General features: G+C 38.8%; 1 protein-coding gene across 1 annotated transcript in view; it reads right to left on the bottom strand.

Moving 5' to 3' along the window:
• The window catches only part of LOC123510273 (protein split ends-like), a 78,948-nt gene that overhangs the window by 48,084 nt on the left and 12,341 nt on the right, over positions 1-18,523 (bottom strand). Inside the window, 1 exon segment of the mRNA XM_045265259.1 lies at positions 11,459-11,572. The gene's annotated coding sequence lies outside the window, so the exon portion shown is untranslated.

The following is an 18,523-nucleotide window of genomic DNA, read 5'->3' as shown; positions in this document are numbered from 1 at the left end:
GGTGGTGGTGTGTATGTCGACTAGTCTGCAGTCACTATCTATCCACTGCCTTACTGTTTTGTCAAAGGTGTTTTCGTGGTTTTACTGGTAGTTTGACTGTTTAATAAGGGTTTTCAAGGGTGTTTTGCCTCACTGTTTTGTCGACCTTCAATCTCATGTACTAAGGATTTGATGCTATCGTCCTTACCTCCAGCTTTAATTCCAAGAGTCTATTCCAGTTTTTCTTTTTTCTTTCCTTTTAATCGCTTATTAAATATCATGAGCCAAGGATCTGATGCTACTGTCTTTGTCCCTCCCTTGCCTTTCCTCTAAATTCAAAGATCTATTTCAATTATTTTTTGTTTTTCTTTAATCCTAAGTTCAAAAATCTATTCCATCTCGTTTTTAAACCTCGAATACTTCTAGAAACCTCACATTTTCTAACCCCGGATACTAAAAACCTTGCAATTTTAACCTTAAATGCACTGGAGGCTTTTATCTCACCCATCTAGCAATAGTAAGTAAATAGAAACAAAATTATCACTCTTTTCTGACCACAAATGCTGGAAACTTCACATTTTTTTAACCTCGCATATAAGAAACCTCACAATTTTAAGCTCAGATTCACAGGAGCCTGATATTTCACTCACCCACCCAAAATAAACACATAAATAAGCAAATAAGCACAAAAAACCATCCGTTTCTAACAATAAACGCTGGAAACATCACATTTTTAACCTCGAGTATAAGAAACCTAACAATTTTAACCTCGAATCCACAGGAGCCTTACATCTCACTAATACTGTAATGATTCGTAAATAGAAGCAAAAATATTCCCCATTTCTAACCACAAATGCTGGAAACCTCACATTCAAACCTCGGATACTATGTAGAAACCTCACATTTTTAACCTCAAATCTACAGGAAGCTTACATTTTTACTCGTCCAGCAAAAATTAATAAACAAAAACTAAAAATAACCCTGTTCAAACATAAGTGCCAGAAACCTCCCATTTTTAACCTCAAATCTACAGGAATCTTATACTTCACTCATCCATTCCCTCACATTCTTCATAATAAAAGACTGTCCTACCCCATCACTTTTCCCGGCAGCCTGTTGAAGAATCCCAGCGGTAATGTGAACTCAGCAAGATTTAATTTCCCCACAACTCTCTCCGTGATTTCCCAGCGGCTTTCCTGAGCTCTCCTCGCGGCCTGACGTGTGTGTGTGTGTGTGTGTGTGTGTGTGTGTGTGTGTGTGTGTGTGTGTGTGTGTGTGTGTGTGTGTGTGTGTGTGTGTGTGTGTGTGTGTGTGTGAATGATGGGTCTCGACTCGTGGACGCCGCCATGTCACTTGTTATGTGTGAGGCGGCTGCGGTCAAGATTTCAGAAACACCTCCCCGTCACGCCTCCATTACTTTCAAAAGGATCTGGTTGAAGTTACAGGAGTTTTTCATGCTTTCTTTATGGTTCTAGTGGCAGATCAACAAGGTTTCTATAGTTTGCAAAGGAGAAACGCCATCGAGAACCCCGCTAGTCATCTCTGTGGCCTTGAAAGTAACAGCAGTGAGGGTTCGATTGGCAGATCAGCAAAGTTACTATGGTATTCAAAAAGAAACACCATCGAGAACCCGGTTTGTCATCTCTGTGGCCTCGTAGCGGTGAGGGAGCTAAGTGATTCTGAATACAAGGCACAGTCTCTCCGATTCTGACCGCTGTTTCTTGCGTCGCCAGGCACTTGGCGGTCTTCAGGCATGCGCGCGCCATTCACACGTATGTCAGAATGGTTAATGAGTTTATATCGTCAAAATTAGGCATGCGCGCGCCACTCACACGTATGTCAGAATGGTTATTGAGTTTATATCGTCAAAATTGAGTCGAAAAAGTTTAGATTTGATACAGAAAATAAACTCGGTGGGTGTTTTAATGATTGATAAAATGAAAAACAAGAGAAATTAAAGTATATATGAATAAAAGAAGGGAATATCAGAAAAAAAACGAGTTAATTATTTCTGTACATTGTTAAATTAAATCGAGTTGAAAAGTATATATTTGAAGAACAATAAACGCTGTAGGTGTTTTAATGATTGGCAAGACGAAAAGAAGAGACGAAAAGAAGAGAAATCAAAGCATATATGAATAAAAAAAAAAAAAAAGGAATATTTATATTTAAGAAGATAAAATGAATCGATTACTTCTGTACATTATAAAATTACATCGGGTTGAAAAGTTTTGGTTTGATGAAGAATAAAAAAACTCGGTGCGTGTTTCAATAATTGATAAGACGAAAACAAGAGAAATGAAGGCATACGAATAGAAAAAAAAAAAAAAAGGAATATTCAAGAAGATAAAATGAATCGATTACTTCTGTACATTATTAAATTAACTAGCGTTGAAAAGTTTCTATTTGATGAAGAATAATGAAATGGCTTTAATGATCGACGAGACAAAAGCAAGAATAAAAGAAAGGAATGTTCGAGAAGAAAAGACGAATTGATTTCTGCACTGAACCGGATTAAGAAAAGAGGAATAAATGGAAGTAACATTCAAGGGATTAAAAAAAATATATGATAAACGTGAAAGTGGTAAACGTGACAAATCTTATAAATTGAACCTTTGCCCTCCCTCCCTTGAGAAAAAAAAAGTTAAATCCTATAAGAAACATGATAAACGTGCAAATGATTAAACTTAAAAATAGTCTTATCAAATTAACCTTTGCTCTTCCTCTCGAGAAAAAAATTGAACCCTTGAGCTCCATCCCTTGAAAAAAAAGTGAAGTGTTGTAAAAAATGATAAACGTAAAAAAAGTAAATGTGAAAAGTGCTGTAAATAAAATCTTTGGCCTTTCTCCCTCGAATAGAAGTTAAAAGTCTTCTATTTTGAACCCTTGACCTCCATCCTTGGAAATAGTGTTATAAGAAATGATAAACGTGAAAAATGGTAAACGGGAAAACAGTGTTATCATTTGAACCCTCGACCTTCATCCCTCGAGAAAAGTGTTATCATTTGAACCCTCGACCTTCATCCCTCGAGAAAAGTGTTATCATTTGAACCCTCGACCTTCATCCCTCGAGAAAAAGTGTATATAGTCTCATGAATTGAAGTTCCCCTGACGTCCTTCCCTTCAGAAAAAGTTAGAATAGTGTTGTAAAAGAATATGATAAACGTCAAAGCGGGGAACGTGAAAACAGTCTTAAGAATTTAACCTTTCCCTTCCTCCCTCGAAATGAAGCGAGAAAAAAAGTTAAGTCTTATAAATTGAATCCTTAACCTCCATCCCTTGAGAAAAAGACAAAGAAAAGAAGAAAAAACTGAAAAGGAAAACAAACATCTAGCTTTTCTGGTCCTTTTTCGTGACCACTACCATTCCCATTCTTCCTCCACGTGTCTGTTTCCACCCCTCCCTTTCCGTCCCTCTCTGTAAACTCCTTCCACAAGTCACTCATACCCTTTCAATAGCTAAAACCCGCTACTGCCTGTCCTCAAGTCACCCGTCATCCATTACTCTCCTTCCAAGACCCAAAGTAATTGTTTTAATCCCTTTAGTACTGGGGCATTTTTTACTATGAGTTTTGGGTACGATTAAATTATTTTATTGACGTTAGGGAAGGTCTAAGGAGGGCAGAAGATTAATGGTCACAGTCTTCATTATTCTAACCTCTTCAGTACTGGAACACATTTTTACCCTGAGTTTTGGGTACGATTAGACGATTTTATTCACGTTAGGAAGGGTCTATGGAGATCAGAAAATTAATGGCCACAGTCTTCACTATTTTAATCTCTTCAGTACTGGAACACATTTTTACCTTGAGTTTTGGGGTACAATTCGACGATTTCATTTACATTAAGAAGGGTTTATGGAGGTCAGAAGGTTAATGGCCACTTTCTCTACTATTCTAATCCCCACAGGAGTTTCTGAAGCTGTATAAAATCACCAAATAGTAACCAGAATGAATATGGAAACACGTCCTGGTGCTGAAGAAATTAAGGAATTATAAGGTAACGCACCAAAAAAAAAAAAAAAAAGGAGATCGAAACATAAGATGGATGAAAAAAAAAAAAAGTGAAGGAAGAAAGAGTAGAAGGAATATTTCAGTTCACGATATTTCAAAAGATTTCCACCCAAATTTCCTTATTCAATTGCACACACACACTCTCTCTCTCTCTCTCTCTCTCTCTCTCTAGCGCAGGGGTTCTCAACCTTTTTATCGTTAAGAACCACCTGAGTTATAAGACCATCTACCCAAACCCCCAGTATTATCACATGAACATGGAACTCAATATGCAATGGCACTGCGAAGTATTTCATTAAATCAGCCATCTAAGTACCCCTTGAAATCTTCTTATGAACCCCCTGGAGTTTCGAGCTGTCAGGATGGCCACTGTCCATGAGCTAACATCATTAGGTCTCTATGACGCTGAAGACGTCTATGCAGAACGGTTTGATTGGCAATAGACAATCTCATTATCAGACTTTGATTTCTAAGTTATGAAAATAAACTCATTTACGGGGCTTCATATGTTCATGGTGTCTTGTAGTCTACTTACTAACCTAGAAGGAAAGAAAATATCATACTAACTTCGAGTTATCAATTGAGGAAGAAGTAATTTTGTCCCAGGAATAGAGCTAGATGGTATATAAAAACACAATGCATAGTTATAACCTAACTCTACAATTATAGCGTTGTTTGTCGTAGATACATGTTTGAAAATACTTTACCTATTTGATATCTCCTTATATGACAGAAGAATATTAAAAAATATACGATATGCAGTTGACCATCTTTTCTGTGAAATATTACGATATCTGTTGAATCTGGCAACATCAACGGGAGTTGAGTCCCCTCCTAGTGTTTCCTTATATTTGAAACTTTGATATTTACACATCATTGTGATCAGGAAAATAAAGGAAACCAAGTTTTTTTTTTCTTTTCTAAGAGCATAAAATAGAAAATAAAATAATGTCTACAGGTGGCAGTTTATATATAAGACAAGCAAACCTGTGTGCACTCATTCACTCTATCCAGAAGCTGAACTAATTTTCAAAAGTTCCCCAATAGTTACACAACTATCATTGGTCAACTGTTTCTATCCAGTTATCTACAAATACATAAACATTCACGGCAGCAACATGCAAAGTACACTAAATACTCCGGAGCAAAGCTGCCTCACCTTGTTTCATTAATCAGCTAACTCTTGCACACTTTCAGACCAAAGCTATTTTTCATTTACCATCGACGATTTTATATTCGAATCAAAATTTAAACGACGATTGAGAACTTTCGGCCTAAAGTTGTTGAGGGCCGTGACGGCCTTGGGCGCCGCACGGGGGAAGGAGGTGGCTGTCGGGTCCGGCCTGGGGCCCAAGGCAGAGAACTGGCTGCAGGTCCTTCTTTTCCTTGGTGGCCTCAAGCTTCACTACTAGTCGTCCACTTGCAGCGCCTCACACTAGGCAAGGGTCGCCATAAGCAAGAGATCAATGTCTACCACTCACCAGATGGTGCCGTGAGGGGCCCTAAAGGGGTGATAAGGGCTCCTTGCATAGAGTCTGATGGTGAGTGGTGTGTACGGGTCCCCTGCTTATAATGACACCGGGCTGAACAACTCGCCATGAACGAGGGCACGCTGTGCGCCATGAGCCAGGCACTGACAGTACCAGTGGTCCTTTACGTTAGGTTAGGTTAGGTTAGGTTAGGTAAAAAGGACTCACTTCATGACAGTGTTTGGGGAGTGGTGTGTGGCGGGTCATTGCTCATGGCGACCCGTGTGAGGCATTGCAAGGTTGCATCGTCACTGCTCTCATAACCACGGGACTGGGGTTGACCCTTTCGGGTGAAAAGTTTCGTCCCAGTACCTGTGTAGGTAATAATACTTTGAATCGTTTCGCCATCGCCATCGCCGCATCGTTAGCCTCGATAAACGGATCGTTATCCTCGACAAACACATCTTTACCGTGGACACTGGAATCGCAACCTGTCGTGGAATCCCATTGTTAACGTGGACTCATTTTCCTTTGCGGCTTCAAGCTCACTGGTTGTCGTCAACTTGCAGCGCCTCACACTAGGCAAGGGGTCGCCTTAAGCAGTCTGCCGTGTCTACCGTCCACCAGATGATGCCGTGAGGGGCCTTTAAGGGGTGATAAGGGCTCCTTGCATAGAGTCTGGTGGTGAGTGGTGTGTACGGGACCTCTGCTTATAATGACACCGTGCTGAACAACTCGCCATGAACGAGGGCACGCTGTGCGCCATGCACCAGGCACTGACAATACCAGTGGTCCTTTACGGGGTGAAAAGGACTCACTGACAGTGTTTGGGGAGTGGTGTGTGGCGGGTCATTGCTCATGGCTACCCGTGTGAGGCGCAGTGAGGTGGCAGCGTCACTCTCCTCGCACTCAAGGGTCTGGGGTGAACCCTTACGGGGTGAAAGGGTTCGTCTCAGTACCTGTGTAGGCAAGTGAACTTCAATTGCGTCGCAGTGAGGTGGCAGCGCCACTCTCCTCGCACCTAAGGGTGTGGGTGGACCCTGACGGGGTGAAAGGGTTCGTCCCAGTACCGGTGTAGGCAAGTGAACTTCAATTGCGGCGCAGGAAGGTGGCAGCGTCACTCTACTCGCACCCAAGGGTCTGGGGTGGACCCTTACGGGGTGAAAGGGTTCGTCCCAGTACCTGTGTAGGCAAGTGGACTTCAATATTGTGTCGTGAAATCGCATCGTGAGAACTGGAACCGCATCGACATCGTGGAAACCCGCATCGTTACCGTGGAAACTGGAATTGCATCTTGATCGTGGAAACTCGCATTATTATCGTGGAAACTGGAAAGGCATCTTTATCGTGGAATGGCATCGTTATTTTGGAAACTCGCATCGCTATCGAGGAAACTGGAATGGCATTGTTATCTTGGAAACTCGGAGCGCTATCGAGGAATCTGGAATCACATCTTATCATACACACTGTTATCGTGGAAGCTCTCGTGATCGTCGTTCGTTTCGTTATCTCTGAATTACTTAATTAGTCTTGGTATTATTCTTAGCCTCCGTAATAATAGAGATGTTGGTCATTTTTATCTTATCTCTTTTACTGTATTTTTTCTCAGGGTATAGTTTAGTGTTCTTCAACCTTTTCTAAGTTCGTGCACCTTTTCGAGAAGCAAGGAGGACTATAAAAGAAATGCATCAATATTTGTAATTTTCCCTACTTTAAGACTGAAAATCGATAGATAACATTATTGTATATCTACCTGAAGCTATAGTTTTTCGGTCCTAAACAGTCGCTATATAGTGCGAAATGTACTATAACAAAATGCCACATCTCAAACACATCAGGCCCGTGTTCCGTCTGAGTGTAATATATTACTATTGTGAATAAATCGTAATACTTTGATTAATGTCAATAGGAGAGGACCCAAACTGTCACATTTTCAGTGTTCGCAGGTTGGTTTAATTCAGGAGTGGGTCAGCATCGTCTCGCGGTACAGAGTAGTCGTCTCTAAACACTGTATTACGATGTATCTATTGATTTACCATGCTTTTACTCCTTCCAGTATTTTTCTGTTCTTATTCTACCATGGTATTTCTTTATAGTTACTTGAGTTTATACGACTAACATCATAATATAGAGCAAAACATAATTGTCTGGTGTACCAAGATCTTTCATTTCTAGAGACTTAAATACAGCACGGAACCTTAACACACATTTCACCTCGCTTCTGCACAGGTTAATTCTTCACAAGGAATGAGTAGAGCAATATTTGTTCGGTTTTCTTTATGAGAAAAAAGAAAATTAGCGGCCGAAACAGAAATAGTCTGAGGGTGCTGTAGTGTTTTCATCACCGTGTTCCTAAGCTCTGTCTTGCCATAGCCTGAACATGGTATTCAGTTCAGTTCAGTTGATAGGCGGAAGTGTAGCCTGGATATCGGCACTTCCTGATGTGTTTTGGTTTGGGTTTTGTCTGGGTCTGTAGCTGTAATTAATTATTATTTAAACTTTTTACTTTGTTCTCTTATTCTCCAAAAAATATATTATTTCTTTATTTTCTTCTATACTAGATTTTTCAAAACTAATTTTCCAATAAGGTGTTCTTTTTCTGGGTAAGAACGCTGCCAACTGGGGGGCTTGGATCTTTCATTAGTGTAGGCTGGGCAATGTAGGAGGAAATGTTTATGCCTTTAGACTATAACTATAGATCAGGGGTTCTCAACCTTTTTCCCGTTAAGAACCCTCTGAGTTATAAGACCATCTACCCGAACCCCCAGTAATTTGACATCGAGCAGAATGATAATTTAGTGACTGTCACTAACTCAATAGGCAAAGGTATTCTGCAAAGGATGTATCATTAAATCAGCCATCTAACTACCCCTGGAAATCTTGTAAACCCCTGAGGGTTCGCGAGCCCCAGATTGAGAACCCCTGCTCTAGCGTAAGAAAACTTTAAAATTCTTCCTCGATACGGTGCATAACTTTTCATCTTTCATCATAAATAATAGGAATCTAATCTCTCTCTCTCTCTCTCTCTCTCTCTCTCTCTCTCTCTCTCTCTCTCTCTCTCTCTCTCTCTCTCCTCTCTTCTCTCTCTTTGTGTGTGTGTGTGTGTGTGTGTGTGTGTGTGTGTGTGTGTGTGTGTGTGTGTGTGTGTGTGTGTGTGTGTGTGTGTGTGTGTGTGTGTGTGTGTGTTTACCTAGTTGTAGTTTTATGCTCGTGTGGCCCCGTCTCCATATCTACACTTATCCAATTTTTCTTTAAAGCTATGCACACTCATTGCTGACACCACTTCTTCATTCAAACTGTTCCACGTCTCAACACATCTTTGTGGGAAACTATATTTCTTAACATCTCTCAGACATCTTCCCTTTCTCAGCTTTTTACTATGCGATCTTGTGCTTCTAGTGTCATATTCTTCTCTCAGGATCAGTTTCTCATTATCCACTTGGTCCATTCCGTTGATCAATTTATAAACTTGTATCAGATCCCCTCTCTCCCTTCTCTGTTCCAGGGTTGGTAGCTCCATAGCCTTTAGTCTCTCCTCATATGTCATCCCTTCAAATTCTGGAACTATTCTTGTAGCCATTTTTTGTAGTCTCTCCAACTTCCTTATGTGTTTCTTTTTATGAGGGGTCCACACTACTCCTGCATATTCCAATCTGGGTCTTATTATAGTACTTATCAATTTCTTCATCGTTTCTTTGTCCATGTAGTGAAATGCTAATCCAATATTCCTTAGCAAATTGTATGTCTCTGAAAATTCTATCAATATGGCTTACCGGTTGATTGTTTTCTTCTATCGTCACTCCTAAGTCCTTTTCTCTTTTTACTTTCTCCAGTTCTACTCCATTTCCCATCTTATAGATTCCCACAGGTCGTCTTTCACTCTTTCCCATTTCCATGACATGGCTTTTGTCCACATTGAATTCCATTTCCCACTTTTTACTCCATTCCCAGATCTTACTTAGGTCTTCTTGCAGTATTTCACAATCCTCTTTTTGCTTTATAACTCTGCACAGTTTCGTATCGTCCGCAAACTGTCACATTTTCAGTGTTTGCGGGTTGGTTTAATTCAGGAGTGGGTCAGCATCGTCTCGCGGTACAGAGTAGTCATCTCTAAACACTGTATTACGATGTATCTATTGATTTACCATGTTTTTACTCCTTCCGGTATTTTTATGTTCTTTTCGTGGTATTTCCTTAGTTACTTGAGTTTATAAGAGACAGTCGTTTCGCTCTATATCATGTTTCTCTGTCTGTCTATCATGTATCTTATTACAAGAGAGAAAGAGAAAGAAAGTTGAAACCAATGCCCTTTCTCCCTCTCTCTCTCTCTCTCTCTCTCTCTCTCTCTCTCTCTCTCTCTCTCTCTCTCTCTCTATCTATCTATCTATCTGTCTTATTACCAGAGAGAGAGAGAGAGAGAGAGAGAGAGAGAGAGAGAGAGAGAAAGGGTATTGTTTTCAACTTTCTTCTTGCAGTGTTTCAATTCGGATTTCAATTATTTAAACAACCCTTAGATGAGCCAAAGGTCTCTCTCTCTCTCTCTCTCTCTCTCTCTCTCTCTCTCTCTCTCTCTCTCTCTCTCTCTCTCTCTCTCTCTCTCTCTCATCTGTCTTCAATAATTACTAAGTCTTCATCAGAACGAGAAAGTAAATTAAAAGCAACATTGTAAATTTTCCATCGTGTTCGTCTGCTTCTCTCTTATTGTTGTGTTTGTTTTATTTGACTTTTTTTCCTTTATTTTTTTCTTATATCCAAGTTCGCTGGTTTTTATTTGATGGGTTTTTTTTTTCGTTTCTTTTTGTTGTCAAGTTTGATTTATTTTTATTTTTCCTTTCTTCTTTTTTTTCTTTCCTTAATTTGTATGTTTTTTTTGTATCTTTAATTTTTCATATATTTATTTATATATTTACTCATTTTATTATTATTATTATTACTTATTTCTATCTATTTCTTCTTTCAGAGAGAGAGAGAGAGAGAGAGAGAGAGAGAGAGAGAGAGAGAGAGAGAGAGAGAGAGAGAGAGAGAATATAACTTCGCGTGTTAGCAATGAAAATGTTATATCAATGACATTTTCCATTTTTCCGTGCTTGGCTTGCATTAATGGCAAACTAATTTAAAGTGACACACACACACACACACACACACACACACACACACACACACACACACACACACACACACACACACACACACGCACACGCACACAGACTGGAGATGGTGAAGACTGAGCGACAAGAGGCAGAGAAGAAATATATTCCTTACATGAAGAGAGACACAAATGAAAGACAAAAAAGTGGTATTATATTCTCCAGACAAATAAGGAGTGAAACAGAAAGAGGGACAATAGAGAGACAAGCAAGAGACAGTAAAGAGGTATATATTCTCCTATTAACCCAAGACATATAGAAACAGTAAGTATATTCAAATTGAAGGAAATTTTCATCTGGCAAACGTAGGTACATTAAGATAAAGAAAGAAGCTTGATGAGAGAACTGAAGATAAGGAAGATGTGCAGAGTATTTCCAACATAAAACACCAGAATTCCTAACAGTAAGTATATTCCTAAAAAAAATAATAAATAAATAAATAAAGAGACAGAGACAAACACACTATTACACATTTCCCAAAAACCACAAAAGATACATTGTCAGGTATACAATATATACTGTATTGTGTGCCCCATAGCGTTAATGTTATATGAACGTTAATGGGGCGTGTATCAATGTTAATCGAACCCTCATATTAACCTAATCCAACTTCATTTTCTTGTCCATTAACTTTAATATAACGATTATCGCTATTGGGCACGACACAAATTTACCCAAAACCCACTAAAGACACTAAAGAGAGACAGAGAAACAGACACACTAGCCTACAAATCTACCCCAAAACTACAGAAAATAGAAAAGACAAAATTCGAGACATAGACACACAATATTTCTCCCTCAACTGCAGAAACACAAGAGAAATACAAGGAAAGACTTCTAGATCAATTTACCCTTTGATGGTTCTGGTAACACTGCCCTGTCTTCGCCTCAGTACCGGACCATTTCACCAGAGACCAGCCGAGACACACCGCATTCACCTACAGCTTCGTAATCCCAGCCACGTTCTGCAAGACAAGGAAACAACACGGGTAAGGAATGTTAAGTCAGTTCTGGTAGACTCTGGGAAGCCTTATCTGTCTCCGAGTCTTGGAGTAGAACTGTTTCAAGAGGTTTCAAGACACTTCATAGTTCTGAATTATCCTTTTGACTCTTGTATTTCGGGACTCGTGCTTCTACTGGGTCTTCTTTTCGGTCCCCTTTTGTTGTTTGCCCCAAGTCCCTCTTAGATTAAAAAAGAAATATAGGAAATACGGATTCTAAGAGAGCTGAACATGGAGAAACTATGAGTAGCTGCAAGTCACTATACAAAATACGTCTACATATTAGCATCGTAATGTCTTCAATTGTCCAATCTTTAAACTCCCCAATAAGAGACCAAGTAGTATATCAATAGTTTATACAAGAGTGCATAACAAAATAAGGTAGTTATAAGAAACCATCAGCCCTACACGTGGCAGTTCCTGTATTAAACACCCCTGCTTATTTCCAGCATCATGTTAATCGTTTGAATTTAGCCTCTTCAGTACCGTTTTCATATTCATTCTGCTTCTTATTTGATAATTTTATACAGCTTCAGAAACTTATGTGGGGATTAAAACAGTGCCTAGCTAATAATTTTCCGACCTCCATAGACCCTTGCTAATGTAACTAAAATCGTCTAATCACATTCAAAACTCAAAGTAAAAATACATCCCAGTACTGAAGGGGTTAAGAATAAGGAACATTGCAGTATATATTCAAACATAGGATCACAAAAGGGAAGGTGCAAGAAGACATCAAACTTACACACGGCAAGTCCCTGTACTAAACACGACTTTCTGTCTGCCTGCCACTCTCCACACTGTTCACTTCACGTCACGAGGGGGAACATGAGGCTGGGAGCAGGGAACAGGGACCGTGCACCTGTTCAAATATGAGTTAATTAACGCGCACGCTGTATTATTTCTATTTAAAAAGTGTATCGACATTACCTCGTCTATGCAATTTGAATGTTAAAGCTCAGAAGATTAATGCGATATTGAAACCTGAATATCATGAAGGGAAAAAAAGGTAAAACGAATATGAATCACAAACAGAAGCGCTAAAAAATAACGTGATATTGAAAGGTAAAAATGTCTACCGAATTATGATGCAATGAATACATAAGAAATCATTCATATACTTCCAAAATAAACTCCAGAATAAAAAAAATCAAACGGAAACTGTAAAAACGAAAAATAAACACCCAAACAATGAACATGAATAATACATAAACAAAACAAAGAAAACGATAAAAAAAAACTCAACAGATTACCGCGACACTGAAACACGTGTAGTACATAAAGAATACGTGAACGAACGAACGAAAAATTAATAAAAAAAAAAAAAACTGATGCAAAAACTCTATCGATTAAAAATAACAAACTCGCAAAGATTATCGTGCCACTAAAACACGACCGATAAAAACAGCCCACTGGCAAGGAAATAAGGACTCGATGCTTCCAAAAAAATACGTGTACCGCTGAAATGAAATCATATTTTGACCAAGCAAAGCATGAAATGGTTTGCATAAAGCTGAGAGCATGAGAGAGAGAGAGAGAGAGAGAGAGAGAGAGAGAGAGAGAGAGAGAGAGAGAGAGAGAGAGAGAGAGAGAGCAAAAGGCAGTCAGCGCAGCATAACGTCCCTGTGTCACAACTCGTTATCTGCCTAGCCAATGTCTGCCTCCCATCGTTCCAATCACAATCTCATTTCAAGCTGTCCGTGCTATCGATCCTCCAAAGGCCCCTGAACCTACTCCCTCTCACTCCCTGTAGATGTTGAGATGATACTGCGTCTTTGCTCGAACTCCTACTAACGGGACTTCACAATCTCTCTCTTCTCTCACTCCCCGCTCTCACCCTTTGTGGTTCCCAGCCCAGTGTTGCATGATGGGTTGTCTCTATTGTTAGCAGCGAAACTATCTGGGAACGGACGATTCTGGATGAAAGAACGTTCTAACTTGAATCTCAGTGTACGAGGAAGAAAAGAAAATGGAGAAGGAGTTGAATTGAATAAAAGGAAGATCTCAGCCCAGAAGTTTAATGTTTGTTGATGGAAATATACGATAAGGGATGGAAAAGTTGAATGCAAGGATATTCTGATGTAAGGAAGTGGTGGAAGAAGATAGTGTAGTGAATGGGGGTTTCTGAAATATGTTTTGCTTGTGAATGTCTAAAATGTGAACGCTAAACTATTGGGAAAAGTGTGAAGCTGAATGAATAATGAAATATGAATAATGTTCGTCATGTTTGACCGGGGATTTCAAATTGGATTACACCACCATCCAATTCTCCAGTTTCATATATATATTTTTTTTTGCCAGTTTTAAAATTGTGGGACACGTAATGTGTGCGTTCGGATTCCTTTCCATGGTTTTAAAATCCCCATATATTTTTTTCCAAACTCAAATATTAAAGTTCTTGTTTTAATTGAACTTAGGAAATGGTCACTTAAATCAAACTTTGCTTGTTGGTCTGTTTACCATCAAGAAATTTCGATATAGTGGACAGAGACATCCTTGGTAAAATGCATTGGACGGGGATGCATTGACTTGAGAAGACATTAAGAAGTATCGATATTTTGCCAGAGTGGATAAGAGAGAACTGTAGACTAGAATAGAATCAACAACACATATTTCAGACTGGGCTAGAATCAAGAAGACATTTTAAACAAGCATAGTGTCAAAAATATATACTACAGTGTGAAAGAATGAATGTATTTGAACAGGAATACCATTAGAGATATTTGGACATTTGGGACGTCTTTCAATATTTTTTGGTCAATATGAAATACTTTGAAAAAAAAAAATCTTAAAAGAACTATAAACTTTTCACTTGGCTTTACGACTCAATTGATTCAGAAATAAATAAAGTACTGAATGATAAAATGAACATATGAAGTTAACAAGAAGCAATACGTACACATCCCAGTAGGAGAGAAATGGAGGACTGGGAGCTAGGGTTGATATTAAAGAGTAAGAACCTGTACTGCTTCTTGCCCTGATGAGAATTTGTGGAAATGTCAAAGTATCAATGCGCTCCCCAATGGAACTCAAGATTCAGTTTTGCACTCCTACTCCTCTTTAACCGATGACGATGTGTGACAAGTGTTCTAAAGGTCGCTGTATATTATTTGAATAAGAACAAACATTAAAAAATCCTTGTAGAATTTTCTTTTTAAGTTGATATAAGGAAACCATTAATAATCGAAATGTTTCAATGATGTATTGGTGTAAAATGCAAAACTTCGTATCACATTACATTTTGTACTTCAGTAAACCAAACATACAAAATCTCTGTAAATTTTGTACTAAGGTTTAAGTGAAGTACGCAGTGTCATAGTCATTAACAGCCAAAAGGTTCAAACCACATATTATGAAAAAAGTAATTTACAGACCACATGGCAAAAGAATACACATTCAAAAACCTTGAAATTTTCAGCATCGAAATTAAACCAAGATAACAAACAATCACATCATTAACAGTCAACAGTCCAAAGCACACACAGACGAACAAAAACATCCACAACACGACAAACAATCAAGACATAAAAAATTAAACACAAACAAAACACAACTGAAAGCCTGTGAATTTTAACATCCCTTTTGAATCCATCCTTTGTTTGATAAAAGCTTTTCATTCCCTTCCACGGCGCAGGAGAGTGATGGGAAGTATTTGCGTCCCTTCAGCCTTTCTCTCTCCCTCTCTCCCTCCCCTTCAGCTTAATACAACTCACAGGGGCCCTTGCTCATCCTGTAGGCTGCACTCTCATCAAGGAAAACCCAACCACGCCATTGCTCCACAGAGGCAAAACAACACACTGTATATTCCTCTTATCAATACCCCAGCCCCTTTAACATGTATAGTCCCTCTCACAGTTCAACATCCCCCTAGCCACGTTTCACCTTTTATATAATTACCACAAATATGATACGATTCTACACTCTCTCTGTCTGTTTCTCTATGTCTTACCATCAAGACTGGAATAACAACAAAACAAGAGACAATTACCCACCAAAGAACTGCAAGCACCACAATAGCACCACAATAGATAGAAAAACACTGTGTTCCTTTACACACATGACTTAAACAACAACAGCGACTGCATTGAGCCATAAACACCACAGTGGACCATAACAACACCTCCTGACTTGAATACGTGAGCTAGAACAATAATTGGACGCACTGTTTGGGGTGAGCCTGTCCACAATTCAAACCTTTCACGTAATTAAGGAAGCCCACATAATGCTGGCCACCTATTGCACTACAGGATTAATAGGTCATCCTTCCCTGCCGAGGTGTGATGTGAAAAAAAGTGGATATTGTCGGTGTTTCGTAAGTAAATGGAAATGTTTCAATGTGTTTTTAAAATGTAATGTTCTTTCATAAATGGGAATGTTTCAGATGTTTTGAAAGATTTGTAATATTTAATATGTTGTTAACAAGAGGGAATGTTGTCACTTCATAAGGAAATGGGAATGTTTGGGAGGTTTTGAAATATATACGATGTTCACTATGCTGTTAAAAATAGAATGTTGTTTTGAAAGATTTGTAATGTTTGACGCATTGTTAAAATCTGAATGTTGTTTCATAATTAATGGAAATGTTTAGGGTGTTCTGATAGATTTGTAATGATTAATGCGTTCTTAAATAGAGAGAATGTTGTCGTTTCATCAGTAAATGGGAATGTTTGGGGTGTTTTAAAAGGTTTGTAACGTTCAATGCATTGTTAAGAATAGAATGTTGTAATTTCATAAGGAAATGGGAGTGTTTGGTGTGTGTTTTGAAAGGTTGTGTAAAGTTTAAAGTGTTGTTAAAGATATAACGTTTTCAGTTTCCATGAGAATATAGACATTTTTTTGAGATTTTGAAGTAAAGATAGACCATTCAATCATTGCAAACATGACAAAGGTAGATAGTTATACAATGACAGACAGACAGAAAGACAGGCCATTTAATCCACTAACCATGACAATTCAGAATTTACAAGAGGTCACAAGCGAACACAAACGAGAACCAAACCAACACAGCGCCAGGAACTCCAAACACGTGTGACAGTCGTGTGCGCTACCGAAACAACTGAATGAACGCAAATCTATCGTGACAGTACCGGAAGTCATGTCTGCAGACTGGAGTTGAAATGACAGCCTGACCTCAAAACTATGAACAACTCCAACCCCTCTCACCACCACCACCACCACCACCACCTCCACCACCCCTCAATAGCTCCCCCACTCACTGCTCCCCTCCCCCCCTCTCTCCCTCCCTCTAGTGACTTCTTTTTTTTCTTCTTCACATATGCTTTCTTGCTTGTGTGTGTGTGTGTGTGTGTGTGTGTGTGTGTGTGTGTGTGTGTGTGACAAAGGTAGCTGGTCCGTCTTCAAGATTCACCATCTCTCTCTCTCTCTCTCTCTCTCTCTCTCTCTCTCTCTCTCTCTCACACACACACACACACACACACCCTTCCATAACAACTTCATAAAAAATAGTGATAGTAATATTACGACGCTTACCCGACACTTATGTTTAGTCATGGGAGCTTGAGACATACTGGTGTGCAATGGCAACTAAACACATGTGACCTACCTGCGACTGTAATGCGTGTGTGGGGTCAATGAAACGAACTTATAGATGGCAACAAGTGAAGCAGTTGTCATTATTGAAAGGGTTATGTTAGTTACGGAAGCTCTGAGATATACAGGTCTGCAATAGCAACTAAACACATGTGCTGTTCCTGCGAATGTAATGTGATGTAATGTGCGTGTGTGTGTGTGTGTGTGTGGGGAAGGAAGGGTCAGTGTTCATTCACCACGACTATTTTCCAAGGCCACAGATAATAAGCGGAGTTTTCATAAGTGTTTCTCCTGTATATGCAGAAATTTTGTCAAAGTGCCTCTAGAACCATAAAACACCTTAAAATATCGTGTTAATTTCAATAAAGCCTTCTGAATAGTGGTGAAGCGCAGGCTTTGAAAATACGAGCCAATGACAGAAACTTACAGGTGACAATAAGTGAAGCTGTTGTAATTATTGAAAGGATTAATTTCGTTTTTTCATTTTCTTGTCTTTAAGGTGGTGACTAATTGTAATATCTAAGAACGTTGTCCTCGTCTTATAAGTGGGAACATACGCATTGTTGGTACATTTTCAAGAAGTAAACGGGTAAACATAAAGATCGATCATCCATTTCCAGTAAACATGACAAAGGTACGTTTTTTTTTCATTGATTTACATTACTTTTTATTGTTTATTTATTCATACAGTTTGTTATTGATACTGTAATGTTCTTTCTCCTTTGTTATTTTCAAAGGGAGACTTCAATTGTAATGTCAGTTTTTTTTTTTTTTGGGGGTGGGAGATCGATTTATTTCTTATTTTCTTTGTTTTCTGTATTTAATCTATTCATTTATTCAAACTATAATTACAGTTTGTGTTCATTCGTATTTCCATATACTTATTTATTCATTCTGTGTCATAACTTTGACTTCCCAGAACCTCCCTCCCTCCCTCCCTCTCTCTCTCTCTCTCTCTCTCCATTCCACACCGCATGTCATTTTTATATATTCATCTTTTGCTTTGATATATGTTCACTATACGTTATAAGCCACGTTAGTTTGTAAACATTTAACTAATCCCACGTGGCCTGAGTATCCAACCCACTACCTGCCTCGTTAACTGACTGTTTCAACCTTACCTCACTAAACTACCACCAGTCCATCTGCTCAAGTCATTACCTGGAAATAACATACTATTCAACTGATAGACCAATTAATTAGTGTCTATACAGATCTAAATTATTACACTTAACTGATGGACTGAATGCACTACTCAATCTTAACTAACCACTCACCTAATCTATCAATCCATTTATCTATTTACATCCACTCACCTAAATATATCTATCTATCTGTACATCCACTCATTTATCTATTCATTCA

The sequence above is a fragment of the Portunus trituberculatus genome, chromosome 28, assembly GCF_017591435.1.
Source record: "Portunus trituberculatus isolate SZX2019 chromosome 28, ASM1759143v1, whole genome shotgun sequence".
Classification (NCBI taxonomy): domain Eukaryota; kingdom Metazoa; phylum Arthropoda; class Malacostraca; order Decapoda; family Portunidae; genus Portunus; species Portunus trituberculatus.
This window is presented reverse-complemented; position numbering and strand designations above follow the sequence as displayed.